The sequence below is a fragment of the Callorhinchus milii genome, unplaced genomic scaffold (genome assembly GCF_018977255.1).
Source record: "Callorhinchus milii isolate IMCB2004 unplaced genomic scaffold, IMCB_Cmil_1.0 Scaffold375, whole genome shotgun sequence".
NCBI classification, from domain to species: Eukaryota; Metazoa; Chordata; class Chondrichthyes; order Chimaeriformes; family Callorhinchidae; genus Callorhinchus; species Callorhinchus milii.
In genome coordinates this window covers 1-11,623 of record NW_024705116.1, presented here as the reverse complement: position 1 = coordinate 11,623, position 11,623 = coordinate 1, and the positions used below count along the sequence as shown (strand labels likewise).

General features: G+C 45.1%; 1 pseudogene; it reads left to right on the top strand.

The window, feature by feature from the left end:
* The first annotated feature begins 3,245 nt into the window (after positions 1–3,245).
* On the top strand, positions 3,246–8,198 carry LOC121852063 (annotated as a pseudogene).
* Positions 8,199–11,623: the final 3,425 nt, after the last annotated feature.

Below are 11,623 nucleotides of genomic sequence, written 5' to 3'. Positions count from 1 at the left end.
AACTCACTGTTGTTGTATCCTCAAAATTTGTAACTCAATTTTAACCAACTTCCCAATGTGGTATCGACTGCAAACTTGGTATACTTATGTCATACTGATGACAATACTATATTTTATCATTAAAAAATTTAATATATATTTATAAACAATCTTTTTTTATATTTTGTTTCGGCTTGGGTCTAATTGTCCACGGTTCATTACGTTATGGCAAGCCTCGGGGCCACTTCCTGGAGTCGTGGAGTTCTGCCATTATTAGTACGGTACATATCATAAAAGCGTGCTTTGAATTTATTTAAAATGTTACTTATTTTCAAAACGTACTCTTAGATTTTTTCGGTAAAGTCATGTAGGGAAAAATAAATAATAAAATAAATAATATAAATAATAGAAAAATAATAGAAATAAAATAATAAATCACCATTTATTATTTGATTTCTATTATTATTTCTATTATTTGTTATTATGTTTTATTTTTACCTACGTGACATTACCGAAAAAACCTAAGAGTATAAATACTTGCAGTCACGAAAGCTTCAAATCTAGAATTTTCAAAACGTATGCTTTTCGTAAAATGCGTTCGCGTGACTCCCTACAGCCACTAGAGGCCGCTACACTCAGCACTGTGTAGAAACAAAATAATTTCTCACTACGTGACTTTACAGAAAGATATTCTTAGGTTTTTTCGGTAAAGTCACGTAGGTAAAAAATTTAAATTAATAAAAGTAAAATAAAACAAAATAAAAAATCACGACGTTTCGGAAGCAACACAAGCCTCCGAAACGTCGTGATTTTTTATTTTGTTTTATTTTACTTCTATTAATTTTTATTTTTTACCTACGCGACTTTACCAATAAAACCTAAGAATATGAATCAAATCTAGAATTTACCGAAAGAACCAAAGAGTTATGGATTCCTGCAGTCACGAAAGCTTCAAATCGAAACAAAATCAATTGTCGAGAATATCGCGAGTCGAACGCCACAATCAATTACATCGCGAGGAAATCATTCAATACAGATTCATCTGAATCGATTCATACACGTTGCTCGCATGGTGCGTTCAATAATCGATTAAATATCGATTGTTGAGCGCAGCATGCGAGCGATAATCGATGAAATATCGATTGTTGAGCACACCATGCGAGCAACGTGTATGAATCGATTCAGATGAATCTGTATTTAATTATTTCCTCGCGATTTAATTGATCGATGAAATATCGATTGCAATCAATTTAATCGATTATTTAGTCGCTTGTAATCTATGAACACATCGATTCTCCCGCCCCCACTGCCCCCCCTCCCCTCCCCACTGACGCGCACGCGCGCGCGCGCTTTCCCGCGATCGGCGCGCGCGGTCACGTGACCGGGCTCGAGCGGAGGGGAGGGGCCGGGCCGACGGGGGGGGGAAAGGGGGAGGGGCCGGGAGTTGAGGAAGAGGGGAGGAGGGGGGGGTGGTTAAGGAAAGGGCGAGTAGTTGGAGGGGAGGGGCCGTGGGAAAGGGGGAGGGGCCGTGGGAAAGGGGAGGGGCCGTGGGAAAGTGGGAGGAGCTAGTGGAAAAGGGGGAGGGGCTAGTGGGAAAAGGGGAGGGGCCGTGGGAAAGGGGGAGGAGCTAGTGGGAAAGTGGGATGAGCTAATGGGAAAGGGGAGGGGCTAACAGGGAAGGGGAGGGGCTGTGGGGGAGTCGAGGGGAGGGGCTCGGGGAGGGAGCGGCCGCCATATTGCGGCTCCACGGCGGCCCGGGCAGCGCAAGCGAGGCGCGCGTCGCGACCGTAAGCGGCTGCTTCTTTAACCCCCCATTCCACTTTTTTTTTAAACGAATGAAATAATACTCGATGGAGAAAGAAAAGAATCGTGACGGTTTCGCCTCCGCTCGGTTTTTTGTTGCTGTCGTGTGTCGCGAATTCGCCGCGGTTCGAGGCGCCCTCCTCCGTGAAACGCGGGCGCGGCGAGGTTTGAGACCTCCCCGTCAGGCGAGCACGAGGCTTCGGCCTAGCGGTCACGTGTGCCGGCCCGAGCCGGGCCCTGAGAGCAGCGTCCTTTTGAGGGTCCTGTGCCCCCTAATCGGGGTCTATACCCCCATAGTTGGGTCCTCTAGGGGTGCCGTACCCCTAGCGGAGGGGGCTCTGCCTCTTAAATGTGCCCTATACCCCTCCAGCAGGTTTCTATATCCCCTGGAAGAATCCTGTATTAAATAGCGAGGTCCCATAACCCTGACCGGGTCCTATACCGCCTAGTAGGGCCTTCTACCCCGAATGGCGTTGTGTGTTTTGGGGGCCTTAAGCCCCTAGCAGGACCCGGTACATCCTGACGGTAGGGCCCTGTTTGGCCTGAACATCCAAATGATCCATTATCAGCATGGACCCCCCTGAAAGTAAAGTCTTAGTATGACTATGTACCACAATAGCGCTAGCGTGGTCCTGTTTCCCATAGCGGGGCTGTATATCTTACAGCCGGTTCTTATAGCACATTCTATCTCGTATCTGGATTCTGTGGGTACGGCCTGTTGTACTCTACAACAGATTATTTTACCAAATCGCTATACTCTAAGCTGGGTCGCTATACCCAGTAGCAGGGCCGTTTATCCTGTGCCACGTCTCTTTTTATCCGTGGTTGAATCCAATCGCAGGGCATAATTGTTCACAGCATCCTCTAAAGAGTTCGAATATCCGTATCCCTGTATCCAACCGTGCCTTGTCGTGGGCCCCTACTCCCGGACTGGCCTTTGTACTGGGCTTGTCCCTTATTTTACAAGCAGTCCTTGCATAAGTAAGTTCCACGTAACCAGCCTGGCGATTGTAATTAAGCTATGTGTCCGTCTATACTCGGCCTATGTCCTGTATCTGACCCGACCCTTACACCCGTCCTGATTATAAAACCAACGTGAACCTTGCATCAGGTATTATTACCCAACGCAGCTACCTGGCCAGTCCCCAATTTAACATATCACCAATACCTGGTCAGACCCAGATCACGCGGGCATCCCATCGCTCCCCGTAATCAGATCCCGGGAACGTGTGAGGCAAGCTTCTTTTAAGTACACCCTCCAGGCTGAAAGGAGCCCCATACAATCGGCATTAATATCCCCAACCCAAGCACGGGCTACTTAGTCGCGCAAAGCACACTGTGTCCACTCCTCTTCCTCATTCCACCGTCACTCTCGCTCACGGGCTCTCCCGTCTCTGTCTCTCTCTCGTCCCTCAGCCACGTTCCCCTGAGGCACGGACAGGGTGCCGCCGCTTGTGGTCGCCATGTCGGGCCCCGTGGCTAGCCGACCCAAGTTGTACGCGGAGGCAAACTCGCACGAGCGAGAGACTACTGGGACTATGAGGCGCACGTCGTAGAGTGGGGGTAAGAAGCGCGCGCACAATCATCCGGCGTCTAATCTTGCTCGTCATTGTTCACATTTCTGATGTATATGTGTGTGCAATTGATGATAATGTAAACTTTCTTGTTCAGGCACATGACATGTTGCTTTTGTTACTAGCAAATTACCATATAACAGAACAATCCCCCTATCTCGACCCACCCACTGTCTGCTTGACCGGCCTTTTGTGGCGTGCCTTATGGTTGCTTGTCTTTTGTCTAGATTTTAGGCTTGTGTCTCAGGCTAGACGTTGGCGAGAACCATGCAGATCGTTAGTAACTTGTTTTGAAACCAGGCTGTTGTAGCTCCATTAGTCCAGTAGGCGGGTGTTGAGTTTTTTTGCTCCATAGTTCCTTATTGCTTAAAAGCAAATAGCTGTCACACAGTCAAGCATTTCCTTGTTTTATGGCTCCTTGGTTTATAGTCAAATTACCATTGGTCCAAAATCCCAGGAGCATGTGACACACTGTGAACCACTGTCCTTGAGTATGGGAGTACGGCATAAATAAACAATGCCCTGGTTCATGTAGTGTGGGAGGGCTCGATTGGGAAACGACGGTGCAGTGCATTGTGCTTCTCAGTGTGGTGGTGCGGTTGGAACCATATGTTGGTGCATGCTTGAATTGTGAATATAGCTTTGTTCACACTTTCCAGGAACCAGGACGACTATCAGCTGGTGAGGAAGCTGGGTCGGGGCAAGTACAGTGAGGTGTTCGAGGCCATAAACATCACCAACAACGAGAAGGTCGTGGTAAAAATTCTCAAGGTGGGTAAGCATTACTGCTTGCAGTCACACTTGCTCGCTGAAGCTTCGGTGTTGGATGTTCGTGCTATTTTAGTGTTGGCAGTGGCTGATGCAAATCCCCTTGTGTGCGCAGCCAGTCAAAAAGAAGAAGATAAAGCGAGAAATCAAGATCTTGCAGAACTTGCGCGGAGGTCCCAACATAATTACTCTACTGGACATCGTCAAGGACCCCGTGGTGTGTGTTAAATCGTACGACCGCTGTTGCACAGAGCAGGACTGCTGCCTTCACTCAATGATGCAGGGCACACTGAGAAATATGCATAGAAGCGCCTGCAGGGTGTCCTTAGAGTCCTTGAGGGCGAAAACCCAATCGTTTGCTTCAAATGGTGCTGCAAGGAGAAGGATGGTCGTCAATTTAAGCAATACAATTATTTGAATATCCACCCTGATATTTAGCAGAGGTGATGTCTGTGGGTCTTTCCTGTGAGGCTATTTTTTTCCCCATCACTCAGAAGGACTTCAGGAAACCTTGTAAATCAATACATTTTTGTTCAGTTACGAGAACCTTTCAACATTTAAAAGGACACAAGTGAAACAAATAATGTAATCATGCTTTGGCTAATAATTAAGCTAACATTTTTTGTTGTGTAGTTGAAATGGTATGGCATGGAAAGTTTGCATTGCTTTGTTTACCCTGCTGCCATGGTCTGATGGGCATGTGGTGTGTTGTTCTGTAGTCCCGGACACCGGCCTGGTATTTGAATACGTTAACAACACAGACTACAAGGTAATGCATTTACCTCCCACATGCTCATTTAGCTTGGCAACCTGTTTTTTTGTAGCTTTTTTGTGTAGTGTACAGTTGTTGCTTTTGCATGTTCTCACTATATACACAATTATGTAAGCTATTAATTTCTGTACACTGTTCAACTTGATAATTTTTTTAGGCTTAAAAGCCTGGCTTGCATATTAAGTATTTCATTGTACAAAATGTCCATAAAACTGTTGAAAGGTTTTTCTCCTCCATGGCCACATTTTTCTTTTGTTACAGCAACTCTACCAGACACTAACAGATCAGGACATTCGCTTCTACATGTATGAAATCCTGAAGGTGAGGCACTAATGCCATCCATCTATCCCACACCTTATCTTGTGTTGCTTAGCACTAGACTGAAGGCATACAAATGCCTGAATCTGAATATGAATACATTCTCTTTGACTTATACTTGTAATGTGTGTAGTCCAGTTGTAATTTCATTCGTATTTCATGAGCTGACAGAACTTGGCAAGAATACTTGAGGTGCAACTGTCAACATCTCCCATCCACAATGCTCTGCATGATGTAATACAGTTATGGAAGAGACAGTAGATTTTTACAGTTTAAAAAGCTGTGTACCTTTGGATATGATGTCAGGGGGAAAGACCATAGTTCAGTTTTCAAAGTGCAGGCTCTTTTATGATGCAATTTGCAGTGTTGAAACGTCTCACTTGACCTATAGTTTTGTGAGAAAATTATTTTGTGCTTGAGAAAGTCTGATGTGTATTCTGCTGCTGCCATTTTTCCGAAGGCCCTCGACTTCTGTCACAGCATGGGCATAATGCACCGGGATGTAAAACCGCACAACGTCATGATTGATCACGAGAACCGGAAGGTAACAACGCATTCGTTTTGCAGATGGTTAGAGATGCTGATCAACTACTTATTAATGTACTGCTCACAGCTAACATTCATGTGCTATTTTCACTCCTGCTACAAGGCTTGGGTTCTCAGCTCTTGGTAATAAGGCCCCTAATGAGAGTTGTCTTTATTCTTATGTTTCATAGACATCTGTCAACTCAATTATTTGTCGGTTTTTACACTACAGCTTTTATTACAGCCTTGTGCGAATGCAGCTTAGCCATGCTGATGTGCTGTACGTCCGATGTCTTTCAACAGCTTCGGCTAATAGACTGGGGCCTGGCTGAGTTTTACCATCCTGGGCAAGAGTACAATGTAAGAGTGGCATCCCGATACTTCAAAGGCCCCGAGCTGCTGGTTGACTATCAGGTTGGTGGATATTGGGCAAGTGGGATAAGTTCTTATAGGCAAACTACTTTCCTGCAAATAACATTGTACACATACAGCACTTATGTCAATCCACTACTGATGAAAACCTCCATGCCGTGCGGGTTGTAGGGGTTATTTGACCATACTTAAAGATGTTCAGTGCGGTTGGTATTGGTGAGGAGCATCAAAGTAGAGTGCAACAATGGATTGTGTGGCACTGCCCTCTGATGTTCATCATGTAGCTCCGCCGATCCAACCACTGTCCTGGCTCCACACCACTTAGATTATGATATTCTAATGAGATCAGGTGCATTCTGTGTAATTTTGTCATGAGCAAATTATGTTGCTACTTACCAGTTTGGCCTTTGTATGTATGGTGAACTTCTTTTGCACCATTCATAGTCAAACTTTTTGCCCAGAAGGGCTATTGGCGAGGCCATGATATTAAGATGTTGATTTTGTGATGTCAGATGTACGACTACAGCCTTGACATGTGGAGTCTTGGATGCATGCTGGCAAGCATGATCTTCCGCAAGGAGCCATTCTTTCATGGGCACGACAACTACGACCAGGTAAGAGCTTTAAATTGGACACTTCCTCACTGCACGTGTTTTATACAGCTCAAGTGTGTGTTGAAACATCAGTGGAACTCTTTGTGAATGTATGTTTATGTCTACAGCTCGTGCGTATCGCACGCGTGCTGGGCACAGAAGAGCTCTACACATACATCGACAAGTACAATATCGATCTTGATCCACGCTTCAATGACATACTGGGCAGGTGGGTTCCACAGGTCTTCATTTCAGCTGTAGTTAAGTTACGGTTTCTGTATCAACCAAACCTTCATTAGCAACTAGGCTTGTGAAACAATAGTCATTGCATGGTTTGTGCTGCATTTCTTATGGGAATTTTATGGTGTGTTCACAACTAAAGGGAGTGAGGAATCTATGGCCCACAAACTGCAATCAGCCCGTTACTTTATTTCATGCCACCATTTTCCACACGAGGCCTACCACTTCGAAATAGCTTGCAAACGATAGTTTTGCAGCACCGCAAGAATCTTGGCCACATTAATTGGCTAGACCAGGCAAAATCATTTGTAATTTTAGTACATCAATCACCCTGTAAAGGTGAACTCTTATTGGATAACGCTACGTATGTAATGTTTGGCCTACAAAAGGTATTTGAAAGTAATTTATGGTCATCAAGAAAATGTTCCCCACCACTGATGCTGAAAGATTGACTTGCAGCTTGTGAACCACACAAACGCGAGCCAACTGATTTGTGTTGCAATGTGCCACAGGCATTCGCGTAAACGCTGGGAGAGATTTGTGCACAGCGAGAACCAGCACCTAGTGAGCCCCGAGGCGCTCGACTTTCTGGACAAGCTGCTGCGATACGACCATCAGACCCGGCTCACGCCACGCGAGGCCATGGAGCATCCATACTTCTGTACGTCTGACACGGTGCCAGCGCAGCGTGCACATTGCCCTTGCCAAGTTGTTTATATATACACACACACACACACGGTGTGATGCATCTTGCTGCTTCTCTAATGTCCCTCTGATATGATGCATGCCTGTTATATTATTACACCAATGTGGCAAATAATACTTATTCATTAGTCTTTGGGACCTTGGCATTCAGAGCTTGTAAAGTGTGTTGAAAATAAAGTGATGTGACCATACACAGGCATACTTGGAATAATAAAATATTAACCATGTTCTACGTGAAACAAATTTCCTTCCACGGTTACCGATTTTTTTTACCATTTAACACTATTTTCACACTGAGAGCATGTTAAACATCATGGACATTTTCAGTCTGACCCTCGTAATTTTGCCAAAAAAAAATATTTGATGTTTATAATATTTTAATGATTCAGCATAATGCATAAACAAATCATTGATATGTATTTGAAGGTGAAGTTGCGGTCGTTTGAATGGTTTGTGTTGTGTTTGGCAGACCCGTGGTGAAGGAGCATGGCAGGAAGGGCTCGATGAGTGGTTTGTTTGGCAACTCCACGACCCCAAGCTCCACCCCAGGTCTGTATCGCTCCGTGACTTGGCAAATCATTGCCATTGTTGTCAAGTCGTGGGTGACATTTTCTTATTTTAGCCAGAAAAATGTACGAGAGAGTGACAGCATGATTTGAAATGCCTATTTTGGTCAATAACTTAGTGGTAAATGGTTTGTATCTGTTTAATACGGTATAAAGATATTGAATATGCAGTTCAATGTTGGCTACCACAGTGTACACAGGATAGATACTGAATGATATTTGCAGACTTGCTTGTTTTGTAACCCGTAGTGTAACATTCTCAATGTATCGCATTTATACACAGCAGTGCAGTGTTGCGATAAATTCACCTTATGGCGGGACCCCGGGGTCCCAAATAAACAAGTCAAAATCGTAATTTAGCGACTCCGTCCCACCGCGCACATAAACACCGTGACCCACCTGGCGTGGATCATTCTGTTGTCATGTCCAAGCGCAGCGAGGACGAATGCGCAGAAGAAACAACTTTTATTAGCGCATCGTGTAGAGCTCGTCGAGAGGAATGGATTGCCGTATCGTTCGCCTTCAACAGACATAAAATGACGTCGCAACGCAGTTTACGCGAGAGCCGGGGGCTTATGGGGCCCCGGGGACCTGCCCATAAGGTTCAAATGGAGAGTGTTTTCAATAAATTTTGGCCAAGCAAATAAGTGTTGCATTAGTAATTGTTTATGCAATACTTGTGGCAGAATGTGTATAAAGCATGTGATGGCCCACTGGTGCACATCACGTATAGTTGAATTGATAGTTTAATAGAAATAGTGTAAATGGAGGTGGCCGTGTGGGCAGAAGTCAGAGCGCTGAGCTTGCACTTGCTGAGGTCCTGTATTCGAATCCAGGCAGCCGCTGTTATTGTACCAGGTTAAGTTTAGTGTGATGAACTCAGCAACAACAAAATATTCACTTAATTTGGATTAATTCCAGCTACAATATTTGTAATAGCATCAGGAATGTCGCTGGACAGCATTACCTTGAAGCAGGGTGGGTGGGAAAGTTCTGCCCCCCAAGTGTGTTGATCAGAGGTCACTTAAAGGCATCTCGAAATAGTTACGTGATATCGACTTCCTCAGGCCATTCTGAATAAAATAACACCAATAATACAATCAGGATAATATTGGGGGGAAGGACAGAAAAAAACACAGCGGAAGAGTGCTGAAATTGAGTGATCAGAGGGCCTCTAAATCAGCACTGTTAACAGACATTCACAGCCCTTTGTCCACTCACTGCAATGGCCTTCCCATATTGTGCAGGTCGTGGGGGTTATTTGTCCATATTTCTCTGGTAAACCTTCATTTCCGTACCCTATGTCATTACCATACACATCCTGTGGACTGCAGTACTGCTATTTTTACAAAGCCATGAAAAACGGAAATGTTAAGCACCAAAATGCAGAAAACTTTTTTTCTTATTGTAGTCACAAAAGATGCTACATGAATGCATACTTTTTCCTTGAAAACATGGGATAAAATAAATTTGGGGGAAAGAAAAAGGCCCTAAATAAGGGATTTCAAACACTGGAAAAAACAACCTCACTGCCTTTAAACACGTGCTTTAGTAAAGAACTCCTTCCCGCCTTATGCATGTTTGAATAACCTTGGGCTCCTCTCAAAGAACAGTCAGGAATCATTTGGTGAACATGGAAAGGGTACAAAATTGTACGGCTCCACCTTTATGTCCAAATGGCAACGCTGGATGCAGGTCAAATCTACAGAAAACTGCCCAACCTTGATTAGATGCCTTTTCAGCCGATACTGAACATGTGAACATCAGCAGTCCCTCCACAAAAGTCCGTCTGCAATAACATATTTGTGTTGTACCCGTGAGGTCTTGTACGAATGTTTAGTATATATTGCAGTATATTAATAAAAAAAATAACAAAAAAATTTAACAATAATAATTAAACAAGACCCTTAGAAAATTCTAAACCTTTGTACGGCCTGTGCATCACGACAAACTGTAAATCGGATTTCCAACCAAACCTGAGGAAGCCAGCTCACCCGTTCCGGACAACGCCAAAACCTGACCCATCCCCCGCTTGCTTAATGACATTAGTGGCAGGTTGGGAGATTTCTGTTTTACAGTGGCTGCCCCAACCGATTGCTCGGTCTCGGCCGCACACACGTGTGGCCACAGCGGCCCATCGCGACATCCACGGGCCACACGGCACCCCCCAGGGGCTACTGCTGTGACCCGCCGACCGCTGCTGCCGTTTGCAGGGGAGGGGTGGCGGGAGCCCGGCGGGGGACAGCATGGCCCCCCTGACGTCAGGCTCCCACGTGGTGAGCTCAGGCCTGCTGGAGAAAGAGATGTATGAGGGGGGAGGAAGTGACTAAAGGGCATGGCAGAGACAGCATTACAAACTGCCCAAAATATGCCTGATCTCACAGTATAAGTTGAGTCTGGACAGTGCTTGGATGGAGGGCCATGCTCACCAGTTGTCATAGGCACCTGCGAGGCTACAGGTGGGACAGTAGAGGGGAGTGAACCAAAATTCATTGCTATCTTGTATTTCTTTACTCCACACCTTCACCAACCCACACTGACCAGAGAAATATGGACAAATAACCCCCACGACCTGCACAATATGGGAAGGCCATTGCAGTGAGTGGACAAAGGGCTGTGAATGTCTGTTAACAGTGCTGATTTAGAGGCCCTCTGATCACTCAATTTCAGCACTCTTCCGCTGTGTTTTTTTCTGTCCTTCCCCCCAATATTATCCTGATTGTATTATTGGTGTTATTTTATTCAGAATGGCCTGAGGAAGTCGATATCACGTAACTATTTCGAGATGCCTTTAAGTGACCTCTGATCAACACACTTGGGGGGCAGAACTTTCCCACCCACCCTGCTTCAAGGTAATGCTGTCCAGCGACATTCCTGATGCTATTACAAATATTGTAGCTGGAATTAATCCAAATTAAGTGAATATTTTGTTGTTGCTGAGTTCATCACACTAAACTTAACCTGGTACAATAACAGCGGCTGCCTGGATTCGAATACAGGACCTCAGCAAGTGCAAGCTCAGCGCTCTGACTTCTGCCCACACGGCCACCTCCATTTACACTATTTCTATTAAACTATCAATTCAACTATACGTGATGTGCACCAGTGGGCCATCACATGCTTTATACACATTCTGCCACAAGTATTGCATAAACAATTACTAATGCAACACTTATTTGCTTGGCCAAAATTTATTGAAAACACTCTCCATTTGAACCTTATGGGCAGGTCCCCGGGGCCCCATAAGCCCCCGGCTCTCGCGTAAACTGCGTTGCGACGTCATTTTATGTCTGTTGAAGGCGAACGATACGGCAATCCATTCCTCTCGACGAGCTCTACACGATGCGCTAATAAAAGTTGTTTCTTCTGCGCATTCGTCCTCGCTGCGCTTGGACATGACAACAGAAT